The sequence below is a fragment of the Bidens hawaiensis genome, unplaced genomic scaffold, assembly GCF_021521415.1.
Source record: "Bidens hawaiensis isolate Kalapana, Puna unplaced genomic scaffold, B.hawaiensis_p1.1 tig00063927_1, whole genome shotgun sequence".
NCBI classification, from domain to species: domain Eukaryota; kingdom Viridiplantae; phylum Streptophyta; class Magnoliopsida; order Asterales; family Asteraceae; genus Bidens; species Bidens hawaiensis.
In genome coordinates this window covers 3630-20528 of record NW_027506542.1, presented here as the reverse complement: position 1 = coordinate 20528, position 16899 = coordinate 3630, and the positions used below count along the sequence as shown (strand labels likewise).

At 35.7% G+C, this 16899-nt stretch overlaps 1 pseudogene across 1 annotated transcript; it reads left to right on the top strand.

Moving 5' to 3' along the window:
• Positions 1–1349: 1349 nt before the first annotated feature.
• Positions 1350–6634, top strand: LOC143618133 (putative disease resistance RPP8-like protein 2; annotated as a pseudogene). The gene is made up of 4 exons (XR_013150958.1): positions 1350–1438; positions 2399–2745; positions 3936–4057; positions 4517–6634. The product of XR_013150958.1 is annotated as a putative disease resistance RPP8-like protein 2 (transcript).
• Positions 6635–16899: the final 10265 nt, after the last annotated feature.

Below are 16899 nucleotides of genomic sequence, written 5' to 3'. Positions count from 1 at the left end.
TCTCTTTAATTTAAGTATAATATTGCTATAGTTTTTATTTTTACAAAATTAACATGTTGTGTGATTAACATTTAGAACTAGCAACATGTCGAGTCGGCGAGCCCGCGTTATTTATAAAACTTGATATGGGTCGGAACGAGTCTATACAAAAAAGGTTAATAAGGTTCGGGTCGGTACAAGTTCGAGTAGAAAGGGGATAGGTCAGAATGTTGTCGAGTCGGAACGGTTTTGGGGCCAAAACAAGTTCGTTTACTTAATGATTTATTTGAAATTATTGTATATCTCAGATTTGCTTCTTGATTTTCGTCATTGGTTATGCAAATGTTGTTGCTTACATGTACCGGGGCCGATAAACGTGTATCCAACACCACGTAACACACATAGTCCAATCATGGTAAGCGCTCAACCCATAACCCAGGGCGGCAATCGGCGTGAATTACACACCTGGTGTTGGTTAAGCATGTTTTAATTTTGGTAACGTGCTTTCCGGTCTTGTTACGCGTGTTCAATCTTCGGTTACACGCAACCGGCCTTGCATAAGCTACGCATCAAATGTCGGTCTACGTGCGCACTATCATCAAGTGACTTATGTACCGACAATGACTATGCATTCAATGTCAAGTTGAGCGTGCACCCCGCCGCATCGCGTGGACATTTAGCTAATATATATACACACACACGCACACACATTTTTTCAAGCATGTATACTTTGATCGGTTTTTGCCGGTTTCGATTCTGTTAACTTCAAAATCCATATCCTAAATCCCCAAATATCGTAAAAATTCAAACCCTATGATGATATGGAGAAAGGGTTTGGGGATTTAGGATTTGGATTTTGATGTTATGATTTGTGGATTTCGTGTTTACCAGATATAAGCGTTTAGAAGAAAAGAAAAAAATAAAGAAAATAACAAAGTTACCAAATTATCCCTAAATTAACGAAAAAAATAGACACGGTTAGAAAAAAGTACTAAAAATGCAAGTTTTTTGAAACTGAGGTAGCCATATGCACAAAATAAAAAATAGGTACTAAAGTTGCGTAGTTGGCCAAAACACAGGTACTAAAAATACACTTAACACTATATGTAAATATTACCAATTTAATGATTAAAATAATGAGAAATAAAAAAAACCCGTAAGGATTACTTTATGAAAATAAATAAATAAATCTTGCTTTTAATTATTATCGGTCCCACACTCCCACTAAGACAACTTTCATCGATGACTTTAAACCGAGTAAAGATTCGATGAACTTGCAAGGAAGATGATAACCAATTTCCTTGCAAATAAACCATTCATCCACTATACAATATAATGATATATCAATCATATATTCATATTTTTATGTGACCAATCCAAATATTCAAATTCCAATGGCTGATGCAGCTGTAGAGTTCCTACTAGGCAATCTCAAGCAGCTTCTAGTCTACAACGCCCACTTAGGTGCTGTTTGTTTTTCAGAGGTAAAATGTCAGAAGACTGCGAAACCACATCTGCCAACATCTGTAGCAGAAGAGGTGGACCAAAACTCTGCAGTCTGCAACAAGAAGACTGTTTGTTTTTTAATAACTGCAGACTACCAAAACTATTCTAAATCTAATCTAATCTAATCTCAGAAGACATATAACAAGTTAATGTTTGATATATTAGCTAGCATTCACAGTTCAAGTAACTTCAAAGCAACTATCTTTTCCACAAACTAACGCCTAACATAGCAACAATTATCAAGTAAAATCATGAAAATGTTTATAGCATAAAAATAACAATCAAAACACGTATTCATTACCACGAGACAAACAAACACACACTCTGGTTCAATAAGCCCTAACAATCACCAAAATCAATCAAAACATGTATTAACCACTACGAGATAGCATAATCTGGTTCAATAAACCCTAAAATCACCAAACTCAATAATAATAGAACCTACACACCAAACATCAATAGTAACAAAAGGTATGAAATTAAACCTGATATGGGGGAATAGAGGACGGCGGGGTTGCAGCGGTGGGGCGGCACTGGAGCAGTAGAGCGGCAGCGGCAGGTTGCGGCGGTGGGGCGGCGGCGCTGGAGCAGTGGAGAGATGGGGTTGCAGCGGTGGGAGAGTTGGGCGGCAGTGGAGTGACGGGTTGATGGTGGGTGAGTTGGGTGGCAGTGGAGAGGATGAGGGGATTAGGGTTTGGGAGTGTCTGATGGAATAAGAAAGATGGAAAGAAATTGGTTAGAAGAGGTGAGAAGTAACAATACCAACACTTCTGGGAGAAGAGGGCGCGCAGACGTTTTTTAATGAAACGTCTTCGGAAAAACAAACACACTGCAGAGCCCAACGTCTGCGCGCCCTCTTCTCAGTGCAGACAAAAGAGGTGGAGAAGTGCTTTTGAGGAAAAACAAACAGCACCTTAATCTCAAACGTCAAAGACCAAGTCGAGTCGCTATGCAACGACCTCCGTTTGCTCGCGGCTTTCGTGAAGGAAACAACCGAAAGCCGGAGCAAACATGCGGTCGTAAAAGAACTCGTGAGGCGAATTCGAATAGAAGTTTATAAAGCTGAGGATATTGTGGATATGTACGTGTTCCATGCATCCGTCCAGAAAGCCCGGACCAACTTCGTGAAAGTGCTCGTTCACTTGCCCGATTACTCGATCAGGCTACGAGGTGTTGGGAAAGAGATTCAAGATATTAGAGGCCGTGTCAAGGAGATTTATGATAATAAGTTGTTTGCTAGCGAGGTTTTTAATTAGACGGGTGAGTGTTTCGGTTATTCATTTATTATACGGGTTGAATAAATAATATATTAATAAGTAAAGGTGTATAATGTGGTTAATGAGCCCATACCGGATTGGTTTAGTCAACGACCGGTCAAAACTGGTTTGGCCCTACTGGTTCGGGTTATAAATCGGTTTAGGAGGTGTACAAATTGAATGTTATAAACTGGATATAAATGATATATTGAATAGTTAGTAACTGTGTTGTAGAAACCGTTGATCGGACGGTGAGATAGAGACTAGCGATTAATCGGGATTAATCGAGGTAAATCGGGATTAATTGGATCAAACTTTAATGTATAATTCTTCAATTTTATATATACACGTACACATTTTTAATTATATTTAATTTTAATTTTTATATATAAGTAAATACACACTTTGGCCGGAAATTGGCTAAAATCTTGTCGGAAACCGCTGATTTTAGCCAGATTCTCGTCAGAAAATGCCGAATAAATCCGATTAATCCTGATTTTAGCCGGATTTGACGATTGACAGATTTGCCCCAAATTAATATGTGGGGTGGGGACTAGCGATTAATCAGGTATTAATCGACATCTAGTTGGGATTTTACAATACTGGTTGGTAATAGAGGTACAAATTGGTTAATAAGGCCAAACCGGTTCAGGTATAAACCGGACCGGTTTAGTCAACAACTGGTCAAAACCTGTTTGGCCCAAACTAGTTTGGGTTATAAACCGGTTTAGGAGAAAAAATATGTTCAAACCTTTCAAATCTATTCGGTCCGGGATATAAACTGGGTTTGCATCTTCAAAGTCCGAACCGCTATACGAACCTACATGTTGGGTCGGTTTGGAAACCAGTTTGGCCTAAGCCAATATTGGGCTATTTTTATTTAGTTATATGAACTTATTTATTATGTGCATATGAACTAGTAATGAAGATTTATGAATTATATGAACTTATTTATTATGTGCATATTTACTTTTGATTGTGTTTCTTCTATCAATTTAATGTTATATTTCTTCTGGTAGTTGTGAATAATTTGTAAAACATGTAGATTGATTTAGTCTAAGTGAATCATGAATTATTTAATTATGGATTACAGAAACCATTTTTTTGCTTTAGTTTCATTTGATTTGTATATTTCTCGCGGTAAAAATATTGGCATTTTAATTTTAAAAACTTCTTTTATTATTTGTGTTACAGAGACTTTTATCAGATCTCCTCCATCTGTGGAGGAGGAGAATGTTGTGGGATTCGATAAGGAAGTCGAAAATGTTGTCGGGTGGCTCAAGGCGGAGTCAGAAGAGCTCGAGATACTCTCGGTTAGAGGTGCACAAATCGGTTTTTTTAAAAAAACCGGTTCGGTTAATAAACGGACCGGTTTTTCTTGGCCTGGAAAAAAACCGGTTTTTAAATAACCGGACCGGTTTATTAACCGGTTTTTTTGGTGCAAAACTCGGACCGGTCTAACCGGTTAGGACCGGTTTAGAAACCGGTTAGAACCGGTTAATAACCGGTTTTTTTAATTAACCGGTTTTTTTTTTAAATAACCGGTTAATAACCGGTTTTTTTCATAATAACCGGTTTTAAAATTAACCGGTTTTTTCCATAACCGGTTCAGTAACCGGTTTTTTCTCTAGAACTTGTAACCGACATACGAACCGGCGGTTACTAAACCGGTCAAACCGGTTTTTAAATAACCGGTTTTTGTAAAAACCGGTTTTCGGTTTAAACCGTTGAACCGGTTCACCAACCGGTTTTTTTGCCCATCTCTACTCTCGGTTGTGGGTATGGGCGGGTTAGGTAAAACCACTCTTGTTAAGAAAGTGTACAACGATTCAGTTGTTCAATACGAGTTTTTCATCCGCTCGTGGGTTTATGTTTCGCAAGTTTACAGTACACGCGAGGTGTTTCTCAAGATTTTATACGATGTTACTCGAGAAAACAAAGATATGTCGCAATGGAGCGTGGAAATGATCGCGGATGAGCTTCGTAATAGATTAAAAGACGGGAAGTATTTAATCGTGTTAGATGATATTTGGACTAAAACGGCGTGGACCGATTTGAAGTCGGTGTTTCCCAACACGAAAAACGGGAGTAGGATCTTGATAACGAGTCGGAACAAAGATGTTGCGGTTCATGCTAACACGACTCTCCCTCCTTATCAACTTCGGTTTCTTACGGATGACGAAAGTTGGGAGCTTTTGGAGAAGAAAGTGTTCCCGAAAGGAACACGTTGCTCGAGAGAATTGGAGAGTTTAGGGAAGCAGATCGCGAGAAAATGTTACGGGTTGCCTCTTGCGATAGTTGTGATTGCGGGAATATTAAAAAAGAGGGATAATACGCCTAGTTCGTGGGAGAAAGTCGAGCAAAAGGTGAATACTTATGTAGCTATGGAACCGGAGCAATGTATGGAGGTATTAGCATTAAGTTATAATCATTTACCCTATGATTTGAAGGCTTGTTTTCTATATTTTGGTGTTTTCCCGGAAGATTTTGAGATACCAGTGTGGAAGTTGATTCATATTTGGGTCGCCGAGGGGTTTATTCAGCGAATTGGGGACGCGAGTGCAGAAGAAATGGCGGAAGAGAATTTGCAGGATCTTGTGGATCGAAACTTGGTTTTGGTCGAAAGGCGAAAGGCCAATGGTGGAATCAAAACATGTCGAATTCATGACATGTTACATGACATGTGTGTTAAACAAGCGGAAGAAGAAAACTTTTTTAAGGAAATCAAAGGTTTGGAACAATCTATTTATAAATCCATCGATCCGAACGTCTTTCGTCGTGTTTCTGTTCATTCTCGGGTTTCAGATTACATTTCCTTAAAGCCAGATTCTTCACATATTCGGTCTTTCTTGTGTTATGGTCAGGAAGAAACTGTATTGCGTCCGGAACTCAAAACATACTTTCCAGGCACTTTTAACTTGCTTAGAGTTTTGGATGTTCTCCCGATTAGTTTCACTCGGTTCCCGAGCATCCAACTCGTTCATTTAAGGTACATTGCGTTGCTAGGCACGTTTGAAGTTCTTCCGGCAGCCATCACGAATCTTTGGAACCTACAAACGCTTATACTCGAGACAAGTTCTCGTAAAATTGAGGTTAAAGCGGATCTATGGAAGTTGTTACAGTTGAGACATGTTTACACAAGTGCAGCTAGTGTTTTGCCGGACCCGTCTTCAAGCTCACGAAAGGGCGGTAAAGATCCTTTGGTTAACGAAAACCTTAGAACCATGTCTAAAGTTTCACCGAGTAGTTGCACCGATGTGATTTTAGCTCGGACGCCAAATCTACAAAAGCTCGGTGTTCGTGGGAACTTAGCCTTGCTTTTGGAAGAGAAAAAGGGTATATGTAAGTTCGATAACATTGCGAAATTAAGTCATCTCGAGAAGTTAAAGCTGTTAAACGACACGTACCCGATATCACCATTGGATGGTAAGTTGCGTGCTCTACCCGATTGGTACAAGTTCCCACCGAAGCTAAAGAAACTTACATTATCCGACACTATGCTTGACTGGGAACAAATGTCGGTTATTGGAAAGCTACGAAGCCTTGAGGTTCTTAAACTCAGGGACAATGCGTTTGTGGGTGAACGATGGGTGACGCCCGATGGTGGGTTTGTTCAGCTAAGAGTTCTTCAAATTGGGAAAACGGATTTGGTGCATTGGGAGGCTACTGGTCATCAGTTTCCGCAGCTTCAACGGGTTAGTTTGAAGCATTGTGAACAACTTGTTGCGGTGCCTTCGGGTTTAGGGGACGTAACCACTCTTGAGGTTATGGAGTTGTCTTGGACTTCTCGGCTAGCGATTGCTTCGGCGCGTTTGATTCAAAAGAAATTTAAGCTTCTTGTGTTCCCTCCGGATCAAGAGACTTAAACTTGAAGTCTAATGGTTGTTAATTGTTACTAATATGAGGTTTTGACTGTGCTTATTGAGTTAATGATACTCTAGCTCTGTTTGTACAATTAACACATCCAAAATGGTTTGGGCCAGACAATAGGCCCAAGCCCACTAAAGGTTTTGATCATGTGAAATTGATTGCTATTATTAGCCATTATGTTAGTTCTTCATGGATGTTTTATGCTAGGTGCTTAAGTTATTAAACAATTGTGAATTGATATCGCACATATATTTTCAATTGATAACATCACACAAAATTGCATTTGACATCAATATTTTGGATGGATGAATGCTCACATAGTAAATAACGAGTCATTTTAATCATTTCGAAAACTTGATCGAAAAGATTTCAAGTTCGAAAGGGTTTATATCCTTAATTTACAATCTACAGTCGGTACAAACAGTCTCCGAAACCAACTGGTTTCAGCTAAACCGGAAAAAATTCGAGTAATACCGGTATTGTACCGATCCTGAAATGTCAAAAGGTCAGTGTCGAATTGATACCGACAATGTTGAATTTGGTACCCGTACCCGTTTGCTTATCCCTAGTTTCGCATATGATGGTCTTTTATGTTTGTTAAAAGTCCAAATTTCTTGGTTAACCAACCAAACCAGGGGGGACCCACTAGCCGTGAACCGGGGTCAAGCAACCCAGACTTTCTGAATATTTGTTGCATTTTTTTTCCGAAAAGTGAACTTTTATAAACATGCCGGCAAGTGGCAACAAACCAACACCAACGACCGCGCCCCTCCCCACAACCCAGTACGGAGAATTCGTTGCATATATTATCAGAACTCATTTGGCTGATACTTTTTTGAACAACCCCCCCCCCCCCCCCAACCACTATATAAATAATGGTGATGAATATAATCAATGGTAAAAGATAATGTAATTGTTAACATTGTTTTTCCTTATCCCTTTCATTAAAATTTATTAGTTCTAATTTCCACTTGGGGCAATTTGTTTGCAGTTTTTTACTTGAAAGTAAGTTGTTTCTGTTTTGTTTTGTTTTTTTTTATGATTTAGTAGAAAAACTAGTAAACAAGGCATTTAGTTATCAAAAAAAAAAAAGTAAAATATTATTTAAACCAATGTTATAGAAGTAGGTCTCTAAGGCCGAGTACTCGCAACAAGGTATGACGCCGAGGAGAGATTTGTTAGCTCCGCCTAATAACTAAGAATCAATCAAATGTGGTCAACCTTAGTCAGAATCACATATAGTCGGTCAACTTGAGCCGATTTTGACTTAATAAACAAAACATAATTCGTATTTCTATTATATTAACAAAAAGAATATCACTTTTTTTAGTTAATGGTTAGCAAATTTATAGCAATTTAGTATTTCAAAATGTATTTCTCTCATTTAAATTGATATTCACTAATTTTGTCATAAATATTAGTATACTTATGATATTTGAATTACATATAATATCCAAAATTACTTTTCTTTATATTTATCAATTCCGAATACTCTCTGAGTACTCTAAGTACACCCAACTCCTCAGTCGGTCACCTAAGGTCCGCCTAACGATTTTTGCAACCTTAATTTAAACAAGGAATAATATTATTTAAACTTCCTTATTTCTCGTGTAAACATAATACTTTTAAACAACGTCTATGTATTATTTTTGAATAATACAAACAAAAAAAAAAGAAAAAAACTAATTCTCAATGATTTGTATAAACATAACAAATTGAGGGGCTGTAGCCTGTAGGAGAAACTCACATAACGCGTTGGGATAATCTGTAAATTATGTAATTTTCAAAATGCTATAATATCGGATATTCAAAATCAATTCCTTAATTAGGACTATATAGTTATCCGTTAAAATCTAGGGCAATCAAACTTGTACATATATATAAATAAGTAGTTATAAGTTGTAACTCAATACCATAAATATTTCAAGCTACAGTCGGTTAAGAATATTTGCTTCAACAAACTTGTGTTGCAAGTTTTATACAATGAAGAACGAGTTCTTGGATGCAACGATTCAGGATCGTTCGGTCAAGATTGATGGAAACATTAACGGGGAGAAAGAAGAAGAAGAAGAAGAACTTGTTTGTGTGATTTGTCAGGAAGAATTTCGAACGGGTGAGATGTGTGCGGCACTCGAATGCAAGCACGGGTATCATATAGAATGTCTTGAGAAGTGGTTGCGGCAGAAGAACGATTGTCCTATTTGTAGGGCTCAAGTTTTTCGTTATTTGAGTATGATTTGTATATATTGTGTAGGTTCTTGATTTTGAAACTACTATAGTACTTTTTGTTGCATGATCATTGTTAACCCAAACATGTTATTTTGGAAAACTCATGTCAATTTGCAGTGTTTATGTTTGGAAAATTACATAGAATTCAATATTATTTGTTGTGTTATTTTGATTAATCCGAACTGAAATTATTAGTAGTGAAATAGTTGATTATCAATGTAACGAAAGATTATTGTTAACTGATTAGATATGTGAAAGTTGGGGAAATTACAATTAGAAGAACTCAAATGGTTAACGTGAAAATTATAAGTATGGTATTAAAGATGTTAAGCGGCGGTTTGGATGAGATCTTTCAATAACTTGGTGCCTAAGTTATCATTTTATCAAAAATTATCTAAATTAGCAGTCTAGTTTGATTGCTTTTCTTACTTTAAATTTGTTGTTGATTAAGTTATTAGTTGTCCATAATTAAGGCCTCGAATTTATTAGTTTGTATTTTTCTTCTCGTTTATTATTAATAAAAATAGTCGCATACGTTTTATGCAATATCATGTTTAGTATCTTGATTCACTTGGTTGAATAAGTTCAATAGGAAATTGTATCCATGAGTTTAGTTAAGTTAGAAATATAGATGAAACTTAAATTGATGCAAGAATATGAAGTGTAGGGCAAAATACGTGTAGTTTAAAAATTATAGAGACCAAGATTGCTTAATTTACTTTCTGGAATAAAAACTTGCACATAGAAGAAGTGTAAAGCAGTTTCACTAAATAAGTCAAAGAAGACCATGTTAAGATGTAAATAAGTCAAAATTAGAAACTGGTAGCATCACAAAAGTTAAAATTACAGGAGGCGTGAGTTGTGTGAAATATGCAAAAAATAGTAATATTTGACATTTAAGCATCACCTTAACCAAAGGAGCATTCACATTTCACATGGTGTTATAATGGGATGAAATGTGACATGTGATTATGACTTATGGTGAAGTAAATTGATTGATTAATAAAATAATTATTAATTAAAAAAATCATATAAAACTTGCCCCTGCCCTCGATATTGAATTCACGATGGTACCCTTGCGCCTCGTTTCACTAGTACTACTGCAACCTAACACCACTTAAAATCATTTGGCAAAGCGTAGTTGGTAGAAGCCCCACCCACACGAATTTGTTTTATTTGTTCTTGCATTAATTCCACACACATATCCACACATACTAGATACGCTCATTACCACGCTCATGCCTCCACCCTTGACGCCCATTGGCGCCACCACTGAGTTTTGTTTAGTGCTCTTTTTGGGTGACTTGGCATTGGGCACCAGCCCACTATATTCTCTTTTAAAAATGTGGAAACACGTTTGACAAGTGTAACCATTTTATCGTCAAGACTTAAACGAGTCCCTTATTTACCAAAACATTTAGATTGTGACATAGTTAGTTATATTGCCGTTTTAAGACTTCTAAAACGAGTGGTTACCGTATAGGTTCACAATTCTCAGTTTTGACAATTTGATTCAGTATTAATTATTATTACTTAAATAGTAATTATAATCATTAGTAGAAAAAACGTTCAAAATTATAAACATCACTTCACAAAATAATAAATAAGTAAACAATTTGTCAAAATTGACCAATTTTAAGAAATTTCCAAATCAACCATAGTGACAAGTGAGAAACCAAAACAATATTTCCACAATAAGATTATCTGTAGTGGTGTGGAGGAGGGAAACACTGTTCATCACTCTCTTTATTGGCTGAAACTTCTTTACCAAAGTCAACCCTATTTCAGCATTTTTCACAATACGCCCAAGTCTTTTTTTCTCCCAAAACGCTCCCATGGTGCTCGGGAACAGGGTGCCCGGCGCTATGCTCCCCCCCCCCCCAACTAAAGTGCCCCACTACGGGGGGTCTTAGCGATATCAACAATTGTCTTAAAATCGATTAGCTACTTTTACACCGATGGATATTACCAAGTATTTCAAAAATCGATTTCCACTAGGGCAACATAATTTGGCCCATTGGTAGGTGCTCCCTGCAATCGTAGTAAACGGGTTAAATAATTTTAAAGGAAAATATTAGCTGTTAAAAATATATATATATATATATATATATATATATATATATATATATATATATATAAAAGTTTAAAGTGAAAACTTACTTCCAATTTGGATGTTAAATCTACAAACATTTACTCTGGTGATTTAATTTGGACATGCAAGTATGCAAACCACAAATTCTCATTTTCTCTCTCTATAACTTTGCAACGGCTCTTCAAGTTCATTTTATACTCCATATGTTTTACAGTTTAGTCAGATTGACCACATAAAATGACTTATTAACTTAAAATCCTCATATTACATCAATATGAAAAATTGGAAATCTTATACAAAGTATAGAAAAATAAAATAATATGTAATCAATAAAAATAGTTTCTAATATTGACTCTTAAGCTCATCTTAACATTCTACTCAACTCACTTCACTATTTTGTTTTTACTTCATGCACACAATTACACAAATATGAAAACACATTGTAAAAGTTTCATCCACCTGTTCATACAATCCCACTATTATCACGAACTCTATCGTGTACCATATGAAACTCCATTGTGAACCATCACACCTCTATCACTAGTCTATGTTTTTTTTCTTTATTCTCAGTTATTAGTCTGGTCTAATGATTCTTACCCACCGAAAATGTACCATATGGTCTAGTTTTTTCTTTATTTCCAGTTATCCAACTCGGTCTCTTAATTCACACATGCATATGATTTCTATATGGTTTAGAGCATTCTCAACCCGTCCCAAAAAAAATTTAAGAAATTTTTGTAAATTATACGATAGGGTTAAGAGTGATTGTGAGTGGAGAAGATAAAAATTAGTGATTTTTTTTTGTAAATTTGGGGAAAACGTTTTTACCCCTATTTATTTTTTAATATTTGTTGAAATTAGTTGTGAGTAGATGAGAGAGTAATTGTTATGATCATATATATAAAAATATTATTTAATTAAACATGAGAGATAAATGACTAAATGTATTATTTTTTAGTGTAATTATAAAGATGAAGATGCCGATTGAGATGAGAATGCTTTACGGTTCTTGATTTAGCAGGCTTTATATATACCAACCATAAATTCAATATTACATAAACACGTCTGTCATATAATTTTTTTTTTTTTTAAATCTTTATGCAATATCATTTCATGAAAAATAAAATTAGATTTTCAAGAATACAAAGGTAAGAAAACTATAAGACAAATATGATGCAAAACAAAACTATAGGGGAAACTAACGTAACTTTCACCAGTGGGACCCACACAATCACACACGTACACCCTGCCCTATCACACGCACCCCCATGTAATAATACATCGTTACATTCCCCAAATTACCATTTTACCCCAAAATCACCAATTGTTTTAAAATCAATTAGTGACTTTACACTTACGGATATTACCGATTGTTTTAAAATAGATTTTCACTAATCGGGTAACATAATATGGCCTAGGTACTCCCTCCCATTACAGGCCGAAAGTCCAAATCCCGCGGTACACAGATTAGATGGATTTAAAGTGTGACAGTTCACGAGCCTAGCCCGAGTCGAGCCATGGTAATTTCAAGCTCAAGCTCGAAATTAAACGAGACAGTTTCTACAATAAATTGGGGTAGGTCACTAATGGAGTTTCCTATCCACGATTCTGTTATTTACTGGAATAATTTGACTCGATTAATATATAGGAATATAGGATGAATCTCCGGGATGGGTAGAAATAGAAAGCAATTTTCAATGTTTTGCTTATGTACAACTGCAAAGTAAGAAACATTATAATTGGATTAAGTAGACTATTTTTTAGTCATTCATTGAATGATAAATCACTACAAGTGACGGAGATACGCGATTTAAATAACGGAAAATCCAATATTTGAAAATTGTATCTAGAATGACTGGAAAAGTTGAAACAAGGCCAGATATAATTTGATCATTATGAACAAATCCAAAATCCTTGTAGACAAAGCCAATCATCAATTCCCAACCATGGGGCGAATGAAATCCAATACATAAATCGGTTAATAAAAGAAGAGAAAAAGCTTTTATTGTATCACTTAAGTTATATAGGAATTCCTGAGCCCAAGAGTTAAGAATAACAAGTTCTTTATTACCCAAAATAGAATAACCACTTAGAATAATGAAACATATTATATTTGTCGAGAAGTGCAAAATCGTATGAATACGACCCTCATTGTGTATCTTGATTAATTGGATTGTTTCTTTGTGAATTCCTATACGAAGGTTTTGTAGATGTGTCTCCGAGTATTCCTTGATCATTTCTTCTAAGAAGAGGAGTTCCTTTAATTCTATGAATTTTTCTAAAATACTCTTTTCTTCAATATCATTCAAAAAAGTTTCGGATTGACTAGGATTCCACCAATAAGTAACCCACGATTCCAGAATTTTTTGAAATAAGAGAGAAATCCACCAGGGCAAAAATACTATAGATGCAAGATATAAAAGAGGAGTGAATGCTTTCTTTTTTGCCATTTTTTCATCTGTGAATTGTTAATGAACCCATCTCATTCGTCGACTCTATGTAATCTAATATTTCTCTCACGCATCAGTTCTATTACAAGTTATCGAACCTATGAATCTATTCACTATTTTTGATTTGTGATTTCTTAGGCCTTGAATCTAGAAAAAAAGACAGAAATAGACGAAAAATTCGAATGAATAAATAATAAAGAATAAAAAGTATTGTTTCCCTATAGTAAAATTCGAAGCACATATCTCCTTTCGATGAATGCCCTGAAAATTCAATCTAAAATTCAATATTCAATTTCAATAATGAATATAAATATTTTTAATATTTTGATACGAAAGAACTCCTTTTCTATCATTAGATAAAAATAGCTAAGATTTCTAAAAAATTTAACTGACTATGAGTAGTCAGGGATAGAAGAATTAAGGGAATTTTCTGAAGAATCTTGTGAAATGAAAAAAGGGTGGCAAAAAAAGACAGAAAGAAATTGGCTAGTTATCATTATAAGAGATCCAATTTTTTGGTCATTAAGGAGCACAAAAAGAAGCGTCGAAAAAATGACAAGATATTATCTATCTGAATATAAAGTCTCAATTCCAACAAGTAAAAAGCAAGTCAAAAGGGGGGATATTTCCTTATTCGAAATGGTTTATTATGAGATATTTCGATTTTTTATTCGTTTTTTATTTAATTGAGTTGTGTATATATCGATACATATAAAAGATACCCCAAAGAGTTTTTTTTATACTTGTTCCATATAGTCTGCTTTAACTCGAATGAATGTTCTGAAGAAACATCAATTAAGTTATGTTCTAGAAAAAGAGGATTTTTGCATTTTTGCCCTCCTGCTGAGAAAGCATTCATTTATCGGTAAAATAACTTCAAATTAAAATACTTCAATTGGTACACGCAAGAAATAGGCCAATTCCGCAGCTTTTTGTTCCATTTCCCGTGGAGTAAAATTCTCATCAGTACGAGTCAATGGAATGGCTCCCTGGCCTCTTATATCCATATAAAGGACACGCCGAGCATAAATACCCTCTTTAACTTCTATTCTGACGGATTGAATATCTTTTATAAGAAATCGGAGGAAGACCCGACGATTTTTTCCAGGAAATCCCCAACGAAAGATACACACTATTCCGTCTTTTATATCAAATCGATCATAACCACTACCTACATTCCACGAAATTGTGCACCACAAATAGGAGCTAATAAAAAGACCCGCGATCCCATAGAAAGACATCACAATTCCTTGTGGAAAAAAAAACGATTTGCTGAGACGGAAAGAAAGATATCAATTTCTATCAAGATAACTCGAGGTTCCAACCAACAAGAATCCTAATGAACCTAAAAAAAGGATAATAGCCCAGCATAAATTACTTATTTTTCGAGCCCCCTTTATAGGTTCTATCCATATATGTTCTGATCGACAACTCATACTTGATCCCGTTGCTTTTTTGGAATTGAGAGAATACCCCAAATGAATTTGACTTTAGTCTGTTTGTTTCCGAAGTAACTCACATCAACTAGCACTAGTTTGAACTAGTTTGATGTGAACCTTTAGGAGTAATTCATTAAATTGGTTAGATCTAAACTAATAACATACCCTTCGTATCACTCACTAAAGATAGCCACATACATATAGATAGACCGGCTTTACAGCTCAGCCATCCGCCGATTCGGGTTTATTTGTAGCTAGGCTTATGCTCGATTTTGAAGTTAAGCGAGCCTAAGATTGAGCCATGTCCCGAGCCGAGCCATGGTCAATTTTGGCTCGGTTACAAATATGAACCAACTCAGCTCATGTTGTTTCAGATTAAATTTTTTAGCTAGTTATATTCGAGGTTTTATTAAGCGAGTCACAAGCCCGATCTTCAAACCGCGATCTTTTAACGTAAAATACTGACAGAAATAAAAATAGAAATAAAAAAGGCAAAAATAAAGTTAGAAAGTACTCTTCTTTGGTTCTAAGGATTTAATTTGGACATGCAAACAACAAATTCTCGCTTTTTCCTCTAGTATATAGTCCCTTTTCTCTCTCTAAAACTTTTTAACGGTTTTTTAAGTTCACTTTATACTCCATATAGTTTACAGTTTTGTCAGATTGACACATAACAAAACTCTTAATTAACTTTTAATCCTCACACTACATCAATAAGAATAACTTAGTCCTTAAAAAAATATGTAGTCAAAATAAGAAGAGTTCCTATTATTTACTTTAAGCTCATCTTAACATTCTACTCAACTCTCTTCATGACTATTAGGTAGCGTTTGGTATGTATGAATGAGAGCCGGAATGGAATCGACCATTTTGATAAAATAAAAAAAACGTGTTTGGTTGGTCAATGGAATGGAATCACCCATTACCATGTTTATTCCATACCGTCCAAAACACCTCAATTCATTTCATCTACTTTCCTTTTTTTTTCATTCTATCCTTCTTTCACACTATATCACCTTCACAACCCTCCCACCACTACTACCCATTGTCCTCTCACCACCACCGCCGCCCGCCGCCACCAACACCCGCCTCCGCCGCCCGCCGCCACTACCACCCGCCTCTGGTGCTGCCACCTACCACCACCTACTATTGTCGCCCACCACCGCCGTCACCACCATCACATGCCCGCTTACCCCGCCACCGCCTCCACCACCCGCTATTGCCGCTGCCTACCACCACCATTACTGCTCGCCACCCACCACCACCATCCCACCGCCACTCACTACCATATTATTTTATTTTGACTTTTTCTAGCTTACCAAAAAAATAAAAACTAATAATTTATGTCATTCTCACATGGTAACCAAACATGTAATTGGCATTGTATTGATCCATTCTATTACCCCATCTATTTCATTCACTCGTTCATTCCATTACTCCGTACCAAACAGACCCTTATGTTTTTACTTCATGCATACCGAAAGTTCCATTAATCTTTTCACAAGTTCATACAAATCCAACTATGTCAAGGCTCTATTGTGTACGGAATGTGTGCCATATGAAACTTAATTTTGAACCATCAGACCTCTATTTCTGGTCTTTTTTTTTCTCTTTATTATCAATTATCAGTTCAGTCTCAATTCACATCCTATATGATTTCTATATAGTTTACAGTTCTATTCAGATTTAGCAGCCTTTAAAGCATTCTCGGCAGGCTCTCAATCTTCATTTCATAATTACGCTAAAAAAATACTATATTTCTCCCTCTCTTTCAATTAAATGTAACTTTTATATCTTTATCATTAAATGTAAATTACTCATTAACGTAACATTTTCTTTCTCATTTACTCACAATCACTTACAACTACACTCTACTAAATAGAGGCTACACTCACACATATATGAAGATGCTTTGAGAATGCTCTTATACCAGCCATAAATACAATATAGCTTTAACCTTTTAAGCAACAACATTTCAAGAAAATTAAATAAGACTTTCAAGAATACAACTACAATAATCATACCCAGTGGAGAAACTCGATCTTAGAGCTACTAATCCTTAAAACTTCTGTCTCTAA